Here is a 23,720-nt window from a genome sequence, read left to right as displayed (position 1 = left end):
CCGTATGACAGCAGAATAAAGTGCTAATCAGCTCAAGGCACTTATTTCAGAAAGCTCCTGTGCAAATCAGTGTTTGGGTCACTAATAAATGAAAGGAAAACTTTAAGAAAAAAATTAGCTTATTCATTTTGAACTATCCCACCACAAGCTGGCCTATCACAATTATAAACCATGTAGAAAATAAAAGATTAGAAAAGGAAGGAATAAGTGACAGAAAGGAAGGATAAAGAAATAATAAAGAATTCTTCAAAAAATAGAAAGCATTAAAAGTATTCATATAAGAATAAATGCAAGTAATTTTTTTCAGAGACTAACTGAAGTGTTTTTAAGACTTTGCTTTCAGTGGCTTCTTTCTGTTTGGCCTTCAGTTTGGTCCTGTATACATCCCAAGATAACTAGCAAGCACTTATTCTTCCATCAGCAAAGGTAGGGGAATAAACTGATTTGACCTGATAACATGGTGATACGGCCCGGCATCCTGTGGGAGCAAGGAGTCTGTCCTGGTTTCAGCTAGGACAGAGTTAATTTTCTTCCTAGTAGCTGGTATAGTGTTATGTTTTGGATTTAGTAGGAAAAGAATGTTGATAACACACTGATGTTTTTAGTTGTTGTTAAGTAGTGTTTATACTAAGTCAAGGATTTTTCAGCTTCTCATGCCCAGCCAGCAAGAAGGCTGGAGGGGCACAAGAAGCTGGGAGGGGACACCACCAGGACAGCTGACCCAAACTGGCCAAAGAGCTATTCCCTACCATATGACATCATGCCCAGTATATAAACTGGGGGAGTTGGCTGGGAGGGGTGGATCGCGGCTCAGGAACTAACTGGGCATCGGTCAACGAGTGGTGAGCAATTGCATTGTGCACCACTTGCTCTGTATAGTTTAATTCTTTTAATATTACTATTGTCATATTATTATCATCATTATCATTGTTTTTCATTCCTTTCTGTCCTATTAAACTGTCTTTATCTCAGCTCATGAGGGTTTTTTTTCCTGATTCTCTCCCCCATCCCAGGGGTGGGGGGAGTGAGCGAGCAGCTGCGTGGTGCTTAGTTGCCGGCTGGGGTTAAACCATGACAAGTCATAGGTTAATACCCACGTTGATATTGCTTCTACTTCTTGTGTGTGTACCTGGCTTCCTGCTGATGGTGCTTTTACCCAAATTACAGTGGAATTGAATCCAACAGAATATTTTGAAGGTTGCGACACTTGCCATATTATATTATTTTAATTTTAAATGGTCTTGCCATCAGAGGGTATGATGGGCTCAGACCATTTGGCACTGCATTTTGTCATGCAGGAGCCTAACCTGAGAGTCTGGATTAAGAGCAGGACATCTGTTTCCAAGACTGCCTTAAAACAAGGGTGTCTGCCCCAGACTGGCCATGGAGGATGGCTGCTTGTGGCTGCTTGTTGCACATAGACCAACGTGTTACCTGGGAGGGAAACTTCACTGTTTCTCCTGCTAGGGTCTCCTTTCTGCATTGTACTGTGAACTCTGACAGTCAACAGGAGTAGGGAGTAGGCAGCCTGTGAGACAACTACACAGGAAGGATAGAGTTTCCCAACCAACTGTCTTTTTTCCTTTCCTTTCCTTGGGGGACCATCAGTCACCTTTCTTCAACCTAGGAGAAACAGGAGAAAGCAGTTGAATCTGACTGTCCATACTAGGATGTAGTATTCAGGCTGTCTGACCAGGTGATCTGAGAAAACTAACTCAAAAATTACCTAAATGTTCCCCCAAAAGCAGTATCACTTGCTTTCCCTCTCCCTCTCTCTTCTTCTCTCAGTCACACTCTATAGTGATCATGTGTTTTTGATAGCCTAACAACCCAGACCCATTTCTGAAATGCATATTTATGCTGCTTTAAAAAAACCCCTACACCATTAGTGTGCACCTCTGTTTTCACAATTGATAATGCTTTACCATTTGCTTCTGTCAGGAACTGATTTTTCTTTGGATACTGAAGATGTTCCTCAATTTCATTTTTTTATTTGCCTCAATCATTTTCACTGGCAAGATGCCAGGATGACCCCTCTAGAAGAAATGGTGTTGACTGCCTCTACAGTTTCATTGGGATTATGGTCCCAGTCCCACATTGGCTCTGAATCAGCCACTCAAGGTCAGGAACAGGGAGTACACAAGGAAATGATTAATATTAAACATTTTCATTGGCGTTGGTTGCAGAAGGATTTTGCTTTCTGAAAACTAAATGTTGAGTCACTTTGACCTGACAGGGTTGTGCTATGCCAAGAAAATTTTCCCTGGATTCGTTGTCCTGAAAGCTTTTTTCCAGGAGGAATTAGTAATCCGAATGTTTTGCTTTTAGTTATTTCACCTGCCTAACCTTAATTACCCATAGAGGAGATCCAGAATGTAGAAGGAAACCTTTGGTAGCTTTCCTAGGAGAGCCTCAAGAAGAGAGATCTGAGCTTTGCCCTGCAGCCATTGCCTACTTCTGTATGTTCCCAGATCAATAACTAAAAGGGTGCAAAGCCAGCTGGCCACCAGGGCAGCAGCATATCTCCCCACTAATGAGAGTGACCTTTCCACCCTCCGCTTCACATGACTGAAATCAGGGGAAATTAGTTTACTCAGCCCAGAACTTATATAACTGGTGATGCTAGGGCTGAAATTCTTGCTCATGGTGTGATGAATACGTTGTGGATCTATTTGAAAAAATTGTAGAAATCAGACTGAAGATAAAAGGACTGCAACTGAACCAGCTAGATCCTCTGTAGTTTCTGACAGACAGGTGAAGAATAATGATGTCTCCAAGGTGTCTGTCCTTCTGTTTGGTGAATTACACATTTAACTGGAAAAATCACTGCTGCTGAACCAAAGGTCCTGCTGCTTACACCATTTACAAAGGCCCTTAAAATTATAGACAAGAACATAGTTTTGTGAAGAAAGGGATACTGCTGTGTGGGTTGAAGGGTAACGTTTAAAAGCTTTGCTCATCCCAAAGCAGCCACGTCACTTCTCATTGGCTGTTATACTCAAGCTTAAAAGGGGACCTTGAGATCTTAATTATGTATCTAGCTAGCTAGTTAATCAATCCGTTCAATACTAAACACTTATAAAGTAGTTGACATATTTATGGAGTATTGTAAATATTTTAAATATAAACCAAGGGGGAATTTTATGCCACTTATATTTTATCTTATGCAATAAAAATATATTTCCAAAGAAAAAAAAAAACAGATAAAAATGCTAAAATTAAATTTCAAATGGAATGCACTTTTTTCTTGTATAGGGCTAACATTGTTTTCACTTGAAATATAAATGAGCGGATTACTTATTATAAAGGTAAAATGCAGCAAAAGATATTCAAGAAAAAATCTTCCTTTGTCATGTATGATCCATGCAATCATCATTGTTTAAGAGTAAGTTTTAATAGGAATTTTGTCACAACTTGCCTTTCAGAGTAGTCTTTTTAAATTTGCCAGAGGTAGCAAATAGTCTTAGTGTGCATAACTGGTAAAATGCTTCTTCATGGTTTTTATCGGGCTATTTTTTTCATTTTTCCCTTCAAGTGCTTTGAAAAAAACCTGCATGAGTATATAATGTAAAGTACCTAAATTTCTTTAACCCAAATAGTTTAGTTATTTCTGGGGCTATACAAGCAATAAATGGCTTGTTGGTAACAGCATGGAAAGTCCACTTTGCTTGTCCTACAGTGCTAAATTCCCCAAAATAATGATTTAGAAAAACATAAGAAATTTAAAGAGGCGCTATACTTGTTTAACAGCTGTGCATTTATTTGGTACCATTGGGATCTATCAAATCCCAACGGCCTTATATACTTGAGGTTTTTTAAACTCTACATATGGTAAAGCCGTGTCTGACCTTATCGGTTCATGAATAACCAGGATACATAGCATTTTTCCCTTTAAAATTCAAATCTTCTGTGAGTTCAACTTAACAACATGTTCAGGGCACTAGAATACATTAAGAGTTATCTTTAGGTGAATGTATAAAAATGTATCCTTATTTTAGTTAAGTACAAAATCTATTGTTTGATGAAAGTATCTCCCAAAGCTCACTGTTGAAAAACAGCCCTAAATGAACAATTTAGAACAGAAAATTTTCTTGAGTCAAGAAGGACTAGGAATAGGATTTTGAATTAGATGTTGGCATTTGATGTGTGTTTCTCAGAGTGACATTCTGGAGGAGCCGCAAGCCAGCGGCTTTAACCTGCTATTGCACAGCCAGAAGCTCCCTTTGAATCATCATGTTGAGAAACAAACCTCCACTCTCTACATCTGATTTAGAGTCCTATGTCCTCCTAGGGGGCTTTCTGGACTCTGCAGCTTTCTCTGACCAAGATCTCCTGAGGTGGTTATAAACTCAGAAACTCTTAAAACATGAGCTGATAGACTGTAACTATAATTTTTCTTACAATATTTGATTATTATTGGTAAGTGGATGGTGTCTTCCTGTAATTCTAAGACCTCTCTACTGGGCACTATGTCTTTTTTCAAACTTTCAGTCAACTTTCTTCGCATTCAATCAGTCTTACATTTAATATAAAGACATTCTGTTGGCTCTTCTCTCCCCAGGTGTCTCAGACTTTGTGACTTTTAAAGGACTGTAGCACCCCTCAGTCTTTTTCTTAATCATCTTGCCTTACCAAAACTCTACTGCCTGAACTGTACTGGTTCCCCATCTGTCACTGATTACATTGCCCTCAGACTCTCCCATCTGAGTAAGAACCATCGAAGTTACTCTTTGCTGCCCCTGATCTGGATGAAGTATAGCTCAGGTCCTGAAAGTAGCTAGCTAATACACTGAAATACTCAATGATGCAGGAATTTCAGATCAGCACCTAGAATCCATAGCTTCTCTGTACATTGTCTCAACCATTATCCTACATTTATACTTAGTTTCTCAGACTGCATTCTAGTGATTTATAAATCACAGGAAAATTTGGAGTCACTAAAGAACTGACATGTTACAATGATATTTCTTGGAAGTTATCACCAGCTCTGGGCCAGAGAGACCCAACTACAGAAACATTTCACAGTGAATTTGGCTGGCTGGACTCAGGACTGCTACATAGGTCTCATGAGAACTTATTAATTAGGTATAGCCAAAATCTCTGGAGACCTCAGATGGAAAGCACTGATAAGTATGTTAATGTTCAAATGGAAACAAACATAGAAGTATATAGTTTCCATAAAAGATAATCCTTTAAATAGTTGTGAAGTATTTTTTGTCCAATGAAATCCAGCAAAAATACCCAGAAATCTCACTGCAAATCCGTATTACAGCATGCCATATGATGGTGGAAAGAGTAGCAGTAGTGTGCAGAGGTGTAGCCAAGAAGAGGTTACAATTGCATTTCTCCTGTCAAGGAGACTGCAGATAGTAAGTCTGGTGTAAACTGCGGCTTCTCTCTGTAGTTTGGTGGATGTTGCACTGTCACCCTGTGGTCAAGATTATCACCTCTCAGCCTGGAAGGTTTTGTGTGGACCACAGAAAACTGTCCAGTTGTACCTGTTGGCTTGATCAACACACATTTAGCATGCGGGTTGCTTGGTAAGCACATGCAGAAGGGAAATACCAAGTCAGTATGCTGCAACCATGGACCACATCCAGCACTGAGTTCCTCTGAGTGAAGGGGTCACTGGGGTGTCACCTCTCTCTCATGGCAGCACTAGTCACCGTTGCATTGACTCCTTGTCACTCTGCATGGCTTGCAGTCCTGATGGGCAGGCTGCATATCGTCATGCTGCTGGGCTCCAGCGTGCAAGATCACTGGGCAAGGGAGGCTGCGGGCACCTGGCCAGAGATACCCGGCAGGACGGCTCTGGCTGTACGGAGCAGTGGGATGGAAAAGCCAGCAGTGGCAGGCTTAACACTAACCAAAAAGCTTTGACTGATTTGCCAAAGAGTTTCTGGTCCCTCAAAGGAAAAGGTGGAGTCACACCACATACCACACTACCTTCAAGGGCCAAACACCACTTTGGGCATTGCCCTGAGCTTCGGCCAGTGGTAAGGTGATACAGTTTGGTCCTATAACTTGAGCCCTAATATAGTCTACCTCAACCGCTGAATATGCCAAGTCTTCCTTATTTATAAAAGCAAACCAAACTAAAGACAGTTGACAGCCTTAATTAAAATAACCTTTTATAATAATATATGTTCTTTCACCTCAAAATTAAAATGATGAGGATTCATTAGTATTATTTTTAGAAATTAAAGTAACGATTGTACACGGTTTGGGGGGTCTCAAAAGTTTTTGCCATATTTTTTCCCCAATTTCTTCTTTTTTTTTTCCATAGGATGAAATAAAAATACTAATAAAATGGAGGGAAAATCAAATAAGGAAAACTCCCTGTAGATTTAATCTGGTTTTAGTGTATAATAAAAAAATTCTGAAATCTGAAACATAAATAAATGAATAGATAAACAGTATTTTCTGAATTTACTATCAGAAAATTTCTAGGTTTATAATTATTGTTAGATTTGAGGATGTTTTTCCTAAAAATTAACTTCCTTTCTAAATTTCTTTATTCAATCCCTATGATGTCTTTTTCATCATTTTTTGCTCCGCAAAGGAAAAGGAAAAGAAACACCATAGTTGCTCTCACAGAAGCAGACGCTTATGAAAAACACTGTATCTCCATTCTAATTGCATTAATGTGGTACAGCACTTTTCCTCTCTACATACATTTAAAAGGGAAATTATAGTTATTTCAGGGATTTTTTTTTTCCCCTTGGTGTGGAAAAGTGAGAGTCTTCATACAACTCTACTACATAGTTGACTGACAGTCAATTTGATGCTTATCTTCTTCAAAAACATGTTGTTTGAGACTTCTTACCAAGAAGTCCTAGCATTTCCAGCCGCTTCTATCTCTTTGCTCTGCTGTATTTACACCTTTTCCAAACAAATCATAAAATATGACAAAGAATCTTCTAATGACATTCGTAAGAAGAACATTGCCAAGTACAAGAAAGATAAGAAAGTAGGTATGAAAGAAAGTAGAAAGATTTATTTACCTACTTAAGAACATTAAGACATGGTATTAGGTCAGGTCTATACAGCTCTGTAGCAGAGGTTTAGAGAAGAGTATAAGGAAAGACATGCGTTTAGCATTGTCCTCTGAGGAACAGTCATTTCTGCAGAAGGTTTCTTTGAATATGAGAAAGGTATCGTTGCTGTTTCACGTTTTTGTCAAGGCCAAAGAAAGGAATGTTTTTGTAACCAAGAGAATTATAGCTGTTCAGATGGACAGGAAAGACTATATTTCAGAGAGATGGTGTAGAAAGAATCAGAAAGCTGTACAGTTACCTAGTTGGCTTAGGGACAGGAGCATAGCATAAAATCAGAAATATAAGGAATGTCGAAAGTGTAAGCCTGTTTAATGGTATCCATAGTACTGTAGCTTTTACTACGTGTTGATGCAGAAAAATTGTTAGGATAAAAAAAATGCTATTGAGATTGAAGTAATTCTATGATATCTTTTAGACTTCTCTTAACAGAGCCACTTCATCACAACTGGAGTAATTCACTTAAGTGGCAAGTATCACAGATGGAGCTAACAGCAATACTGACTTACATAATATAATATAAAAAACCCTGTGTGTGAGAGTCTGAACTGGGGATACACTGATAAGAGGAATTGATTTTGGGGGGACACGCTTTGCAGAAGTGGTCTGTAAATTACTAGAACAGGGAGCAAGGTTAGCAAGCAGTCTTCCTTGGCTTCATATTTATTTGTTATTTGTTTAATATCTTTGGGAATTGTGCAAACCAAGGGACTGATGTGGAACAGTTCTCCCATGACCTTAGTATTTACTATTTGAGATGGGTAAACAGCTGTCTGGTCATATCTCCTGAGATCTTTTTCTGTTCCTCCTTGTAAGAAGTATGTGTACACCAAGAGCAGAATTTCAAAGCGATTTGAGGACCTAATGGAACTTAGACATTTATCTTTAGTCATATTGAACTTACATTAGGTTCCCTGCCTGCATCTTTAGGTGAGAAAGTACTTCTTCAAATGTAAAAATACTGTTGTGAAGGTTTTCGAGATGCAGTTTAGTGAAGTTCAGTGAAGACACCAATTGATTTTGAAGTTCATATCCATTTGTGCTGACCAAACTCATCCCGTCAATGTTTGTGCCAAATGAACAAAAAAGAGTACTTGGGTATTCATGTAACTTTGAAAAAAGCAAAAATGGGACAGCCTATTTATGGAGTGTTACTTGTTTTTATTAATCTCCTGTTCATCTTGCTAAACATCATTCACATATTCAGAACTAGATGTTAAAAATTATTACACGTACCCACATGCCTGCATTTATGGGCACTAGACTGCCACATCCAAGTCTATCTCATGTCCCCTGTGATCTTTTGCTAGGGCAGGATAAATTTGTATTGGTGCCTAATCTATGAATGAGTGTCTGATCTGTGTATGTGTTGAAAATATTTGGCCTTTGGTGCTTCAGCATGAATCACTTTTCTCATTGACTTGGTCACCAATTCATCTGTCCTTCACTGTGAATGAATGGGCATATTTTCAGCTGGAATTAAATGAGCACAGGTACTATGAACCAAGAGAAAGATGTCTTAAAGTGTATTACTAATTATTTATACACTTCATCAAAGGCTCAGTGCTCTTGCTGTGCAACTCATAATCCTTGTCTAGCCATGGCCCTATCCATTTTTAACTTTTCCTTTTTTTCCATAATAGTCTTTTAGATAAAAATAATTGGGTACTTAAATATTTCTAAAGCTAGCAATTAAAAAATACTTTATTGCATAACCAATATATCTTGTGATGAATACATTATAGGAAAAGAAGACTGTCAAGCAGTCCACAAATTAGAATCCAAATACAAGTGCCATGTCTTCTGCATACTCCTTATAAACAGCACAAAGAGTATTATTGAAGCCACTGATGAGACAGTAGAAACATGGTCATTTACTATGAATTCCGTGTTCTGTAAATCCTGAGCAGAGGCAAAAATGGGTTTAAATTGGATGAGTCTCTGTCACCAAAATCTAAAATTAAGTACATATCAGGGGAACAAATTTTGTGTCCACAACTCAGAAGGAAGGTAAGGAACTGTTGTACTCTATATGAAGTACATTTATCTCTTGGTTTTGAGTCCACTGGTTGTATCATTATATATGCATAGTTATATTCAGCATAAGCTCCTGACCTGTAATGAATGGGTTATTTCAAAATGTTACGGAAGAAAACTTATCCATCAATGGTCTAAACTGCTATTAGAATGAAAGAGTAATTTGTGATGGGAAAGGATTTTGAAACAAGGTGAACTCACTCTCTCACCTTCTGTAAATTGCTGTGGAGCAATTACAACAGACCTAACTATCTGAGGACACAGTAAGGATTTGTGGGAGATAATTAGTAATATGAAATATTCAGACTACATAATTCCCACTTAAAGTACCTCAGGTGGTCTGCAAAACTTTTTGGAAAGGCTAACAACTGAGGGCAGTTTTCATTTAACTAAGGTTGCACTACACAGGGCTCTGTAAAGGGGCCTTGATATGCAAAAAAATAGCCATATTTAGTCTTATGATAAGAATATTCAAATGCACTGCAAAGACGAGGCGTGACTCTGTATCATAGTTGCAAGAGCACCCAGCAGGTCAAAACTTGAGTCTGACAACTGCTTTCAGGATTACTAATGCATTTTACCATCTGTTGCACATTATATATAGGAACTGTCTTTGAAGCATGGGCTAGACTCATGTTCTCAGGCACTGTGCTTTCTGACCCTATGATTCTTATTTTCTGTGGAGTAGATTACGTAGAACAGAAAGGAAAGAGTGTGTTCCCCTCCAGTATCTCTCCTCCCTTCACCATTACCCAGCAGTAGCTCTATTTAGCCCGATAACACAGGAGCACTGCTGGCTGACTCTTCTTTAGGCGAAGAAGGGGATCAAGCCTGGCCACCTTCCATTCACTTGGGCATGAACCACAAGGCTGGACAGTGAAAGAAGAGTTAAAACCAGCCCTGCCTTCTCCTGATATTGCATTGCAATTGCAAAAGTCAGTTTTTGAATGAAAACTGGCGTCTCCCTACCTTCAGGAAGGTGAATGGAGGTACCTCTCCACAGCCCTGAATAAGTGGAAAATTTGGAGATGTATCCTTTTGCTTACAATTTTGAACTGTCAGACTTCAAGCATCACACAATACACAGTCTGCAGATGTACCTGATATTGTATCTTCTCTGCTTAGCTTCATGGGGTGGTTCGGGATCTGTCCTAATACTCTATGTCCTCCCATACATTGTCTAGAGACCTTAAATGCCTAACTGTTGGGGTCTGTCTACCTCATAAGAAGCCAGATACTAGAAAGATAGATACATCATCCAAGTTAGCAGACAGAGACATTTTTGTGCCATGTCCCTAAGACACAGCATAATCCCAGCCCCCCTGAATTCACTAGGACTGACTTCATGAGATTACTTCAAGCATCAGAGACAGTGATGTCCTGCACACCCAAACTGGCTAAGCTGACCCAGTTGGTACTTTAAGAAAAATGGAGAAGTTGGGGATAACACTTAGGTTTTACTTAAAATTTAAAGAGCTCTGAAAAATATCTACCTACCATTCTAAAAAGGCTAACTTCTGGAAAACTTGCTTTTTTCCTATGTAAACCATTGGAAGGCTATTAGATTTTCCTTTTTTTCTGGTCTCCACATAAGAGGAGAGGAATGCTTAGCCAGCCACACAACTTGGCAGGGCTAGAGTTGGCCTGTGGAGGTGGCTGCTAATTTTCAGAGCTAGACTTCTGAGGGCAAAGATTTATGCAAAAAGGGAGAACACGTTAATACAAACATATTAGGACTTAACTATTTCACCAGAGAAAATTTTTCTGGGTTCATTAGAGGTTTTCACAATGTCTTCAGCTTGTCTACCAAAGGCTAAGCACAGCTTCAGGTGCTGTTTTGGAGGAAAGGCAGTGCAATGCTATCAGAAGGACTTCCAGTATGATAAACAAGATGATTTCGGCAGTGTATGTAATGACTCCAGGGACAGCCTCACCAAACATCCTGATACAAAACCAGCATCCTTCACATTTAAAAGTGTGGTTTCCTCAGGTATTACTCATCACTACTTCATGCGTGTAGTGATCTTATTTGAAATGATAACATTTACTATAATACACTATTTCGTCTCACTGAAAGATGTGTCGATAAACTCTTCATACTCAACCATATGAAGGATTATGATTATAAATTCAAACACATCTTTTCATGATTAGAAGCTACTTATCTCTTGAGTGCCTCACCAACTATGTGACATTTTTTATAAGACTGGGGAAAAGAGCTTGCCACTGGAAAACAGAAAAGTGCCCTAAGGAATCTTCTGGATGTCATTTTCTTTCACAGTTCTATAGTCAAGCTATTTAGTGTCTTCGATAGAGTTAATTAAACCAGTACTCCTGGCTGTCCACTTACAGTTTTCTAGACTGAAAGACCTGGCAGAAGTTTATATACGTAGAAGACCTGGCATGAATTGTTTTGACTTGAGTCAGTCACTGGTGTGAATTCATGGACTGAATGTGGCATGATGGTCTCCACCCATCATACCCCTCTGGACCTGCTCGGCATGTTCCGATTTCATTTCGTGATGTGAGACAGAAAATAAGAACTATTACTACAGTTAGCAGTACACTCAAGTTTAGGAAAAAATGATAGTGCAAAGTGTGTACTTCATTGACTTGTTTATCCAAAACCCTCTAAGAGAAACCCAAAGAATTTCCATCACATTAAAAATCTGATGATGTGACTGAAATCGTACAGATTTAAAAATATGGAGACCTATCTGGACTACTATTAACATAACACACTCTTGGACTAGGATGTGTAAATGCACAGTTTGCATGTGCATATGTGTGTTTTGGGGTTTTCTTTTTTTTATATATATCCGAACTGTTCACATTTTATGAATAAATTTTCTTGGAATTCTTTGATCTTTAGATAACTTTGTCGTTTTGAGGTTGGAAACAATTTCCAACTAACTGTAAAGCTGAGTTACAAATTAGTAAAGATCCACTGATTTATTGGATAAAACACTCGCATATAGGTAGGTCCAGTGGAAAAATCCAAGCTTGAAATGAAATATTTAACCACAAGCAATTCTTTATGCTTCTAATACTTTGTACACGATAGCCGATTAAGCTTCTTGTCTGTATTCTAATGATGTGATCTTGAATGCCTGGCACATTACCTTGCTTCCAGATGACTGAGAGTGAATTTTCAAAGTGGTGCATGAGACACAGGGGCACAAATCCTGTTAGTAGCTAATGGGATTTTTTTGCACCTCCTGTGCACCACACTGAGAGATCCAGCCTTGAAATTTTCACTATCTATATTTGTTCAAAGATGATGTCTTGTAAATACAGACCCTTCTGAATTGGCCAATGACCTGTGTTTGACAGGTTAAACCCATAATTACTGAATTGATCTTACAGATATCTAGTGCTGTTTCCTATTATTTTTCCTGTTTCCTACACTTATTCCTCTCCCATAAGAAGAAAACAAGATACCTCCACCCATCACCATCAGCATCTTCAAAGAGAGTGGGACACATGACATGTCAACTTGATTACTTTCTCTAGGAAAAGAAACTCAGGCTTTTCATAGATATGCTTACATACATGCTTCCCTCCAAGAATACAAGTACTCCTATTCAACTAGGGGGGATAGGGGGACAAGACTAAATGTGTAGAAAGGAATAGACAGCATTTCAAACCCTTTAAATATTTACTGTCATGATAGACCTGACACGCTTTATTAATCTGATTGTTTACCATAGGTATCTTCATTCCGTATTAAATCTGTCCACTCCTGTGACTCCTGCAGATGCTACAGAAAATTGTCGGCATCAGTCACATATTGGCTGAGGCAATTAAGTATTAGCATTTATGTCTTCAGTGTTATCCTTAAAGCTTTTCTGCTTCTTGTTCTTCTAATTCTTCATATTCCCTTTGCCATACAAATGTCCAATCTCTTTCATTTCTTGAAAAACTACCACAATAAAACAATAATACCGTGATGAAATTGTTGCCATGGGCTAATTCATATCTTGGAGAAAAAAAATCCAGTCTATTTGTTTTAAAATGTTGTATGACAAAGACATGTTCGGAACATACAATAACATAAAATGAGTCACAGTTATACCTTGAAAAATGTGCAGGCAGGCTTGCTTCATAACTCCCAGTGAAAGACTTAAATTTTCAGGTGAGACCTAAAAACTTCCCTATGACAAAGATTCCTGCTCTTAAAGTTAAAATCAGTTTAGTTTACACATTCAGAAATTCCTTGTTATTTTTCTACACAGCAGAATTTCTTTCTTTTAAGTGTTTGCATAATTATACATATTTATAATTGCTTCTTTTAAGGAAAATGCAAATTGCTTGTCCTCATTTCATTTGTTTTTAAAAGAATAGGGAAATTTTTTTTTCAGAAGATTAGATATTTATAATTTCATGTGCACCACTGTACACACTTTAAAGCCAACTTTTGTGAGAAGTGTTTTGCTCGTGCTTTAGAAAATACATTTATTAGTAACAGTGAAGTAAAACCTATTCCTTAACAGTAAAAAAAAAGGATAATGATAATATCATGCATAAAACTTGTAGCCGTAGTACTTCAGGCAGTGAAGTACTTCTTATGGTTAAATCAGTGTGCAATTGTCACAACCCCCCATTTGTCAAGTTGATAAATATTAGGTCTCTCTTTCCATCAGAAAAACAATTGTGCTGAGACAAAGAGAGTATTCCCGAATGATGTGGCAAATCAGTGGTAATACCACTTGAGATCTCCTGATCCTCAAACCATAGCTCATCCTGACTAGACCAAACTTCCTTAAGAAAAAAAAGTTAAAAAAAAAAAGGTTGATATTCTTTCTGAGTATCTTCTTAGGAAATTAATGAAATAAGATGACTGCTGTGAATATTTTTCTCCATATTTTCAGTCATTTCTTTATGGAAATACGACAGTTGCTGGTAGCTTAACCTCTGGTGACTTCTTTTTCCCCACAAAGTTTGAGGTGCTGGTGAAAACATAAGAGAAGCAGCAGCAGGTGGCAAGCAGCTTAGAGCGCTTTCTTGAACCTGTGCTTGTAATTACATTAACAAAAAGAAAGCTTCAGTAATGTTGACCCCTGTGAGGGACTGAAAGAGCTAACGCCTGTCAATGCCTCAAACATTGTAGCAAACCAAGGTAAGGTCTGCATAGCAATTGGGGACTTCAGTGAGAAGTGGGTTGGCATGGGCACAGGGGGCGTGCCGGGGGGTGCGCAGCCCGGTGTTCTGGCAGACCCTGCGTGGCAACGTGGCCAGGGGTCACACAAAGTTTATTTGAGGAAGGGGCTCGCAGCTCCTTGGAAAGTCCCTAAGACCACCACCCCAATAAGCCGCACATGCTCAGTAGGTAAAGAACCATCTGGAATACCACCATATATGTTGAGAACTGTCTAGAATGAACCTATGTAAGTCTTCAAGAGGTGTGACTGAGGGCGGAGATTAGACTATAAAAGGCACAATTGCAAAAAGCCGGATTGCGCACCCGTTGCCGGAGGATTGCCACACTCATCGTTGACACCGCGGGATCCAAGGGTGGTGACTATCTCTTTTCTTTTTCCCCTCTTTTTCCTCTCTTTCCTCTCTTCTTGTGAATGTTTTGCTAGAACCCACGCTGCCCACCATTACACCTTCCAGAGTTCAGATTGTTCAAACAAATCATTCAAAGCGATCATTTGGTGTCGTTTCACCTTAATTTAGCCCGGGGGGATCCCTGAACCTCTACGACCCTCTGGCCTGTCCGGTCTGGGTTGTAACAACCCATTTGTCTGGTGACAAGATGCTTTCGAATTACACATGGCTGCAGATGTTTGTACTGATTGCCTAAAAGGAAGCAAAAAAAAACCCCAGGGATTTTTGGGAAATTAAAAAATTATTTGATATTTTCTTATGCATTTCAACTTAAGAATGAGTTCATTTAAACTCTTACAAAGACTGAGCAGAAGAAAAGAAAAACCATTGGGGGAAGTGGGTTCAAAACAGTACACAAGGTTTCTGATCAGTCCTGTTCTGTTCTGATGTCTCAACCAAATAACCAGAGACTGTTTCATGGTTAAAAAGATAGACATCCTACTATTATTGCATATCTTGTCAGAGTTCCCCTTGATATCAGTATTTCAAAGCTTCAGGCTGAACTTTGCCTCTTTGGGCACAAATTTATGGTGGTCACAAGTAACTCCTCTGAACAGCAGTTAAGGAGTAATAATGGTTTAAAAATAGTGTTCTTCTGAAGAAGAACCAAGGTCTTTGAATAATCATCTCAGTGCAAAGTAGAAACGAATCATCCACCCAAATTCCACAGTGTACACCAGAGGAGATATAATTTGAGCCATTGTTTAAAGTGTGGATTATATTTTATGTACCATTCAAAAGGCTTTGGAGGGGCCTAAAAATTACTTTTTTGTGCTTAGATTATAAGATTCAGATCTTCAGTGAGAAATAAGAAATGAGTAAGAAGAACTTCTGTGGTATGAGAGGATAATTCTTGTTTCACTGGACACCTTGGTCTACAAAGACCTGAGACCCCTTTGATAAAGAGCACACAAAAATATTTTCCATTGCTGCAGAGCTTATAAAACCTAGTGTGTGAAATTCTGTACTCGAATAAGATTAAAAAATTTAAATTTTTTAAAAAATTACTTTGGAAAAAAAGGGAATGCGGTGGTTATTCTGCAAAAGCATCACTTTTTGCTGAAAAGGGAAAGTTTTTAATGTAGTATGAGTGCCGTTTCTATAGAGGTCAATGACAGTAGCATGGAAATCTCAGACTATGTCAATATGGTAATTACAATCTGCAAATAGTGAGAAACATTTCCTATTTAGAACAAAATCATAGTGGTTAGAATTTAAAGTCTTCAAGCAGTTTGAAGTTCTTGGATTTTCTTGATTATTTTGTAATTAAAGAAATATTAAAGTACATCTATGCATTCAATACAGTTAGACAATTTTACCCACATAGTATGAATCTGCTCCTTGATACATGGAGTATCTCAGAGGGGAAACTCTCAACTAGCATGTTTGTTTGCCTGAGCCATATCGGACCTCCCAAGATAGACATATGTATGCACTAATAGAAAATCACTCACTATAAAAAAAGTGTTTAAAAACTAAAAGAATAATTTTATGAGATGTTGTCATACAGAACTGCCAAATAATGCAAAAAGAGACTGAGAAAAAAATGGGAAATAAAATAAAAGTAAAAGTATGGGGAAAAAAATTGAAATATGTATTCAAAAATGCCCTGTGTTGGCAAAACTCTGTTCTCATGATGACAACTGGAAATTTGGCCACTGACTGAAAAGATTACAGAGTACACAGTAGATGAGTGGTTTTGAAATGTCCCTTTAATCAGTTTCCATCTACCCAAGTTCAGTTTTCATTTGGAGAAGGAGTAAGGGAAGCCATGGTGAAGAGTGAGAAACAAGCAGAAAAGATGGTGAATAACAAAAGTGATTGTACAGAAAACTGAAAGCAGCAATACACTCCATGATTACAAATTCTTGATAGAATATTTGAAATTTTTGTAACTGAGAATAAAGCCTGAGTATATCTTGTGAAAAACTTAGCTCGAATGTAATTACAGTTGGAGAAAAAATCTTTTTTTTTTTTTTTGTAAGACTAAACACTGATTTGGAAGTTACGGAATAACAGATACACTTGTGTTCAGGGGTTGTTTTGAAAGTCCACTTTTTGGTGCTTCCCAAAGTATCTATGCTTTCAGCATGTGCTTCATTTCAAAAGCCAGGGTGAGCCCTCCTTTCGGGAGCTGCGCTGTGCCTGGTGTAATTTGGGACATATCGCAGCAGTGTGAGTTGGAAAGTTCAGAAGCGTTCCATGAAGTGCAGGCACCACTGCAACCTGAATAAAAAGCAGACTCAATTATCGTTCACAGATGGTTTTATTACGCAGATAACAGATTCACTTACTAAGGAACAGTTATAGCAGGAAGTGCCACTTTATTAACCAGAAGTCCAAAAACAGCAGATACTCTGGCTGTAACTGCCTGAATCTTCTTAAATCTGAAAACTCTCTGTGCCTGTCCAAAGGGCTTAGCTTCTCCTAAACTGTGTTTTATCCAGAAGTTTCAGCTAGATTTTAAGGTCCCTCAGAGCATCCCTCCTCTTATTATTCTATTTTCATCTCTTTCATCATATTCCAAATGCACTTAAGGTGTTAACCTGCTATGTTATTAGTTTAAGAAAAAGTTGAAATGAGAAGGTTTTACCGTTTTAGTGGTAATTAGAGCAAACCAGCATGTCAGTGTTTCTTTGTGTATTGGTACCTGTTATGACACCAGACCTGTTACGTCATATCTATAGAAAGCAATTCTGCAAAGGGCTTGGACTCGCAAGTCATTGACTTCCAGGTACGCTCCAAAGGAAGGTCCTCTCTTTCTCAAGGGCATGCAGATATCAGATACCAGCTATGTGGTGAACTCTTAGGAAAAGTGGAAGTGTGATCCCTGCTGTAAACCAAATTGTCATTAAACTGCTCTTAACGTTAAAATAGAACGAAGGTTATAGTGCATTTATAATCAGATTTTCTGTTTTCTGATATTGCCTGGTGACAGTAATAAGATTAACATTTTAAGAAAGTTCATCTTAAACCTCCTTCAGAATGTCAAAATTAAAACAAAGGAGAGGATCCATAAACCCAAATAAAAAGGCAAAGTGAAAGAAACATGTCAAAACAGTGTAGTTTTCATAAATCCTCTGCTAAAAGTGTAAATTGCCAGTCTGACACAACTGCCAGTCTGAGCTCTGGTTAATAATCAGTTTAATCATAAAAATAACTCTTTAAAGCAATAAGACAGATGGACTATCTATACTGAAATTTTACTGCCCTAAAAGTAATCTGTTATCCTTAAGAATATTATTTTTTAAACTGTTATTAAGTGCCAACATGGTGGTAAAAGTGTACTTGCAAAATGCTGGAAGAATGCTTTCTGACTTATTTTATGGATTTTTGTTAAGCCTGACTTGAAAGGAAGATTTATTTTCAATTCCAGGGAAACATTTTAAGAGCAGGGTTAGTTATAAATGGAACTGACTGCCCAAGGAGGCTGCAGTTTTAGGAAGAGATCAGGCTTAGCAAAGTTAGTCTTCTCATATGTCAGAGTACTGAGTACAAAAATCTATGAGGTCTTATTTAGTCTCTTGCTATGAGGCTATGAATTCTGCCTAACTATTGCCATGTTATTTAAACTATTGATAAATAATTGAGAAAATATTTTGTAATGGATTTTTTTTCCAAGTGTTATGAACAGTTGACTAGTAGGGCAGGTAAAACTGCTGTAGTGATACACTGGGCCTTTCAAGAACCCAGCACCATCTAAGCTCCAGGGTCTTTTCGGCACTGTATGCCCAAACCTCTTCTTAACTTGTCTCAATACTTCTTGAGAAGATCAACTGACCCAGACCTCTCATTTTATTCAATTTATTCCTCTGGTCGTAAACAGGTAGTCTTGGAAAGCTGCTTTAGCCTTCAAAGTTGCAGGGGTCTTGATATCTGATATATTGCATAAGAGCAGCTACACTCAATTCACCTAGAACTAGTGATATGTGTGAACATGAATCACCAAGTAATTTGTACAGATATTCTGGGGTATTAAAGGCTACAAGCACGGTGTCATAAATTAAAAGCAAACTGTTTATCCATGCCTTACAAACTGATGGGTAGGGAGCCACTGGCTGGTCACAGACAGTTAGTTCTGTCTCCGTTTGCAGACTGTGAAAGATACAACAGGAGATGCATGTGGACCATGACCAAAGGGCCGAAGCAAGGTCTAGAACTCATAAGTCTCCAAAGAACAAATTAATTCAGGTAAATGTTGTACAGTTTACACAGATGGAAGTCTTGTAATTTTTTTAGAGCTTCAAGATGTCCCTCAGAGAAACAAACATTTTCTTGTGCGCCCTAAAATGGTGCTCAGCTGAGATTCTCCAGCCTGCATGGAAAGCGCTCATGTATGATGATTATGATGATGGCAGACAGCAACTTGTGAAAGCACGTTACTCTCTGGAAATTAGAGTAGGTTGTTGGAGGCTGTGATGGAGAAAGTTTTTTATAAGCTTTATTTTAAAGCCATGTGCTCACTGTTTCTTAGCCTCTGCTCATGAGGCCGGATATAAAAAAAAATTGATGATATTTTTCTGCAGATCATATTTAAAGAAGAAAGAACAAAATTCCCAAACAAGTTCTACTTTGCCTATTATCATTGTAGAAATATCCATCTTCTCCTTTGATATGGCTCATTTCAAATAATAAGTAGATGCTTTTCTCTGGAGATTGAGTCAATACACACTTCCCTTTAGTCGTACAATAAAAAAATGTCATGCTATGAGAGTTATAGTTTTCCTAATTTTCCACAGTCCTGGCAGATATTGATTGTGCACATATCGATATTTACATGAATGTAATCAAGCAAACGTAGTAGCTGACTAGTATTTCTTGCTGAATATGTCTCATGTATATGTTATTTGAAGTACGTGACTCATTTCTAGGATTAATCTGATCATAACGATTTTTGTTGTGTAGTTCTGTGAAGGAGTAAAACTTGGCTTGTGAGGTGAAAAAGAATAAATCCAGGATTAAAAATCCATGATGGCTCCGTGAGAAACGCCCGTCCATGTTCATACAGCAGTAGGGCCCTCAGTCATCTCCCAGTAGTCCAAAGTGTCTGCGCTCAGGGTGTTTCGTGGGGAAAGCGATACATGCTGCTGAGTAACGCTGCTGCAGACCAGGCACGCCTCCATGGTAGAAGTACTCTGAGATGGTCCCTGGTCCTGTTCTCCCTCATTCTGCTGCCTGTGATTGATAGATTATCTACCAATGAAAGGAAAAAATACTATTTGGGTTGGCTTCTTGAGTAACAGCCTCATGTTCTGGGTCTCAGCTCAGTATTTTTGAGAGTCAGTGGGTCTTTTTCAAAACTACTGCTCCCAGATTCAGATAGTTTCACAGACACCTAAATTTTCACTTTATAAGTTGCCAGCTTTCCTGGTTCTAAAAAGAAGAATAAATTGAATCTAGAAGTTAAAAAATACCACAAGGCAAGAAATCCTTCATTTACACCATTTTTACTGCTTGCAACGTTACATGTTAGAAATCCTCTCTTATTCAGAAAATTAATATCCAGAGTAGCTGTGGCTGTAGTTAAGATTATAAAAGCTCACGAATACCTTTGAACATCAGTCTGACTCTCTTTCATACAGGCCTGTCAATTAATGGACTGTAAAGATGCATAGTTGTTTCATGAAGAACATGTCCTATGCAACTTAAATCTTTTGCAGAAATGAGAACATCTCCAATTATTTTTCATGTGGCTTCTCTATGATGATCAGTAAACACCCCTCAAGAAACCTGCAAATAAAAATAAAGACTATTTTTCACCACAAACTGTAATTACTTTAATTATAGGATAATTATATAAATAATGCGTTTGAATGCAGCTTTCGGTTTTTTCTTTGTTTTCTAAATATTATCATCTTTCTATATTTTCTGATGTGTAAACAGGAAACATTTAAGTTTAGACGAAGAGCAGGTGAACTGCCTGCAATACAAACTGAGACAATCAAATGATGATTAAGCTACTGAAAACTACCCAACTAACGGATAATTTTTAAGTGAGCAGGTGTACTTAGTCATTATAACTTTAAAATGGAAAATATATTTGAATTAAGTTCTAAACCCCCCGTATATTAACAGGACTGGTCTATCATTGACAACTATGCCAGAAAGTTCTGTACAGAGTTAGAAATTCAGATTTTACTCCCAAAGTGTCAATGGAAGGGTAAAAAACTTCCAGAGATTTTCCTTAGAGCAATGATTTGGGATTATGTTACTATGAATACACATTTCTATAAATGAACTGTTTCAGTATCCAAAGGACCAGGAAAAAATAAATATCAATGCTCAGCTAATGAAAGTGGATACAGATTTTATTTTTTTGCGTTTTGGTTACTCCATTCTTGACCTTGACTTTTATAGCTCTGTATACCCCCTAGTATGTTAGATGTGCAAATGTCACATCTTCTGAAAGTCATGGTCCTTGACATCATTATAATAGGTAAATTCACTTGCATGGCACTTAAGTGGATAAATCCATGGGTTTAGTTTCACAGGCCTAATAGTGATTGACAGGTGAACTCCATGCCATCTAAATTAGAAATAGCTAAACTTTATTTACCTGCATTTAGCTGCGACTATCCTATGAGCTCAATGTACAACAGAAATGCCGTTTACTCCTGCTTCAGGCTCTCCTGTATAACACGGTAAATCCTCAGATGCCTCTAATACAGTGATGCCAAAATTCCCTGCAATCAGTTCCCACTGCTACTCAAACCATTCATATTCTCCAAGATTTTGAAATGGGTTCTCATCATTTTGAAAAATCAAGATGCCTGTGTAGTTTACTAAATATCAGTGTGCTTTCCTAACAAGTTAGAAAATTCTGATCAGTGCTAAGCAATATGAAAAATTAATGTAATGGCTGAATTAATCCAGCTAGTTAGTAGATGAATAGATGTTAACACTACCAGAATTGCTATAGGACAGTCCTCATGCTATCTTGTTCTTTAATGGCATCAAAAATATTTTATTGCATAACTGTAGCTGTTGCGTGTATATATCTGTTGGTCATAATTTCTAAACTGAGTGTCCTGGTTTCGGATGGGACAGAGTTAACTCTCTTCTTAGTAGCTGGTACAGTGCTGGGTTTTGGATTTAATGTGAGAATACTGTTGATAACACACTGATGTTTTAGTTGTTGCCAAGTAGCGCTTATCTTAAGCCAAGGCCTTTTCAGTTTCCCATGCTCTGCCAGCAAGCAGGTGTGCAAGAAGCTGGGAGGGAGCAGAGCCGGGGCAGCTGACCTGAACTAGCCAAAGGGATATTCCATACCATGGAACGTCATGCCCAGTATATAAACAGGGGGAAGTTGGCCGGGGGGGTGTATCGTGGCTCTGGCATCAGTTAGCGGGTAGTGAGCAATTGCATTGTGCATCACTGGGGTGTCCCCCCCCTTTTTTTTTGTTATATCCCTTTTCATTACTACTACTACTACTACTATTATTATTATATTTCATTATTATTATTGTTAATTTTATATTTTACTTTAGTTATTAAACTGTTCTTATCTCAACCCACGAGTTCTGCCTTCTTTCCCGATTCTCCTCCCCATCCCACTGGGAGCAGGGGGAGGGAGACGGGGAGCAAGGGAGCAGCTGTGTGGTGCTTGGCTTCTGACTGGGGTTAAACCACGACACTGAGAAAACTCAATTTTATTACTGCTCTCAGTATCTGTATGAGCTATAGGCATATATACTTCTAGATCCATTTTTTGTGAGCTCACTTCTATCCTAGATACAAAGTTTACAGTGGGGTAATATCACTGAAAGTCTTTTTTACATATATATATTTTGCAGAGCAATTGGCAGAGAAATCACTTCCAAAGGGATAAAGTCACATGAAAATAGAAAAGATTCCAGCTCTAATTCTGAGCCATAAATGATGGCTTATCATTTATTACCAAGGTTTGGAAATTTTAGCACCAAAACGTATTCCTTGCTGCTATCTGTTTTATTAGTACTCCTTTGGACTCACAGGGGTCGGCTTCTGCACGGTCACACCCAATGCAAGTCTCCACAAATCTCTGTGGAGGTCACAGTTAGATCCCACAGTGACAAATCTTTAATGTATGCTTTAGAACTGACAGCAGACCTCAAGCCAGTCTTCCTTCACTTCACAAACAAGAGGGATTTCTTTACTTGTGGATGGAAGCTGTTCACGTTTTTATGGAGAAAAGACTGTCATATGCCAGACATGCTTTTTTAGTTCATTTGGATGTGTCCTCTTGCTAAGACTCTTAAAATTTGAATGTAACCAGAGTGATTTTCCTTACTTCTCATTTTAGGGAAACATGTTTCTTTGTACATGTGTCTCATGGAAAAATGCGGAATGGGTCAAGCAGCAGACTTCCTTGGCCTTTTGGAACGTGCCCAGCTACTGAAGGCACTAGTTTATACTATGTGGCATAGCTGGAACAAACAAACATTTACTGTTTATCTAGCAAAGGAGACAACCACCTATGACCTCCCTTTGCTGCTCTGAATGTACAGATACCCGTATTTCAGTACTTGCATACTCCAGTATTACCACTAACATACAACACAAACAGCGGAAGAACAAACCCATTTGCAACAGCAACAAGAATCTCTTCAGTAACTGAGATCTCTTCACGCTTGTGAGTTGAAAGCACAGAGCAATAAATATCATAAAGACAGAACTAAGCGTGAGAAAGGCCTATTTACATTTAATAGGACTTTGTAGACTTCCTTGGCCTGATCTCAGTGACAAGGTGTGTAAATGATGTCATTTCACTGATTTAAAAGTAGTTTCTCTTTTATCTGGAGCTAGCCAGCACAAGCTCTGAAATCACCGGATTGTACCACTATTTATCAGGAAAATTCTTATTCTAAATGTCTGAGTTTATCCCTTCAGGCATAGTTAACCCATATGTAGTCACAACATTTCAAATTTTGCTTGGAGGATAAATATGAGGTTAGAGAATTGAAGGAGAGTTTTTATACTTCCTTAAAATTTATGTTTTAGCATATAACGAGGAAGTGTCTCCATGTATGAAGATTAGGT

Source organism: Gymnogyps californianus, chromosome 2, assembly GCF_018139145.2.
Source record: "Gymnogyps californianus isolate 813 chromosome 2, ASM1813914v2, whole genome shotgun sequence".
Taxonomy (NCBI): Eukaryota; Metazoa; Chordata; class Aves; order Accipitriformes; family Cathartidae; genus Gymnogyps; species Gymnogyps californianus.
The sequence above is the reverse complement of the archived record's forward strand: the minus strand, read 5'-3'. Positions refer to the sequence as shown.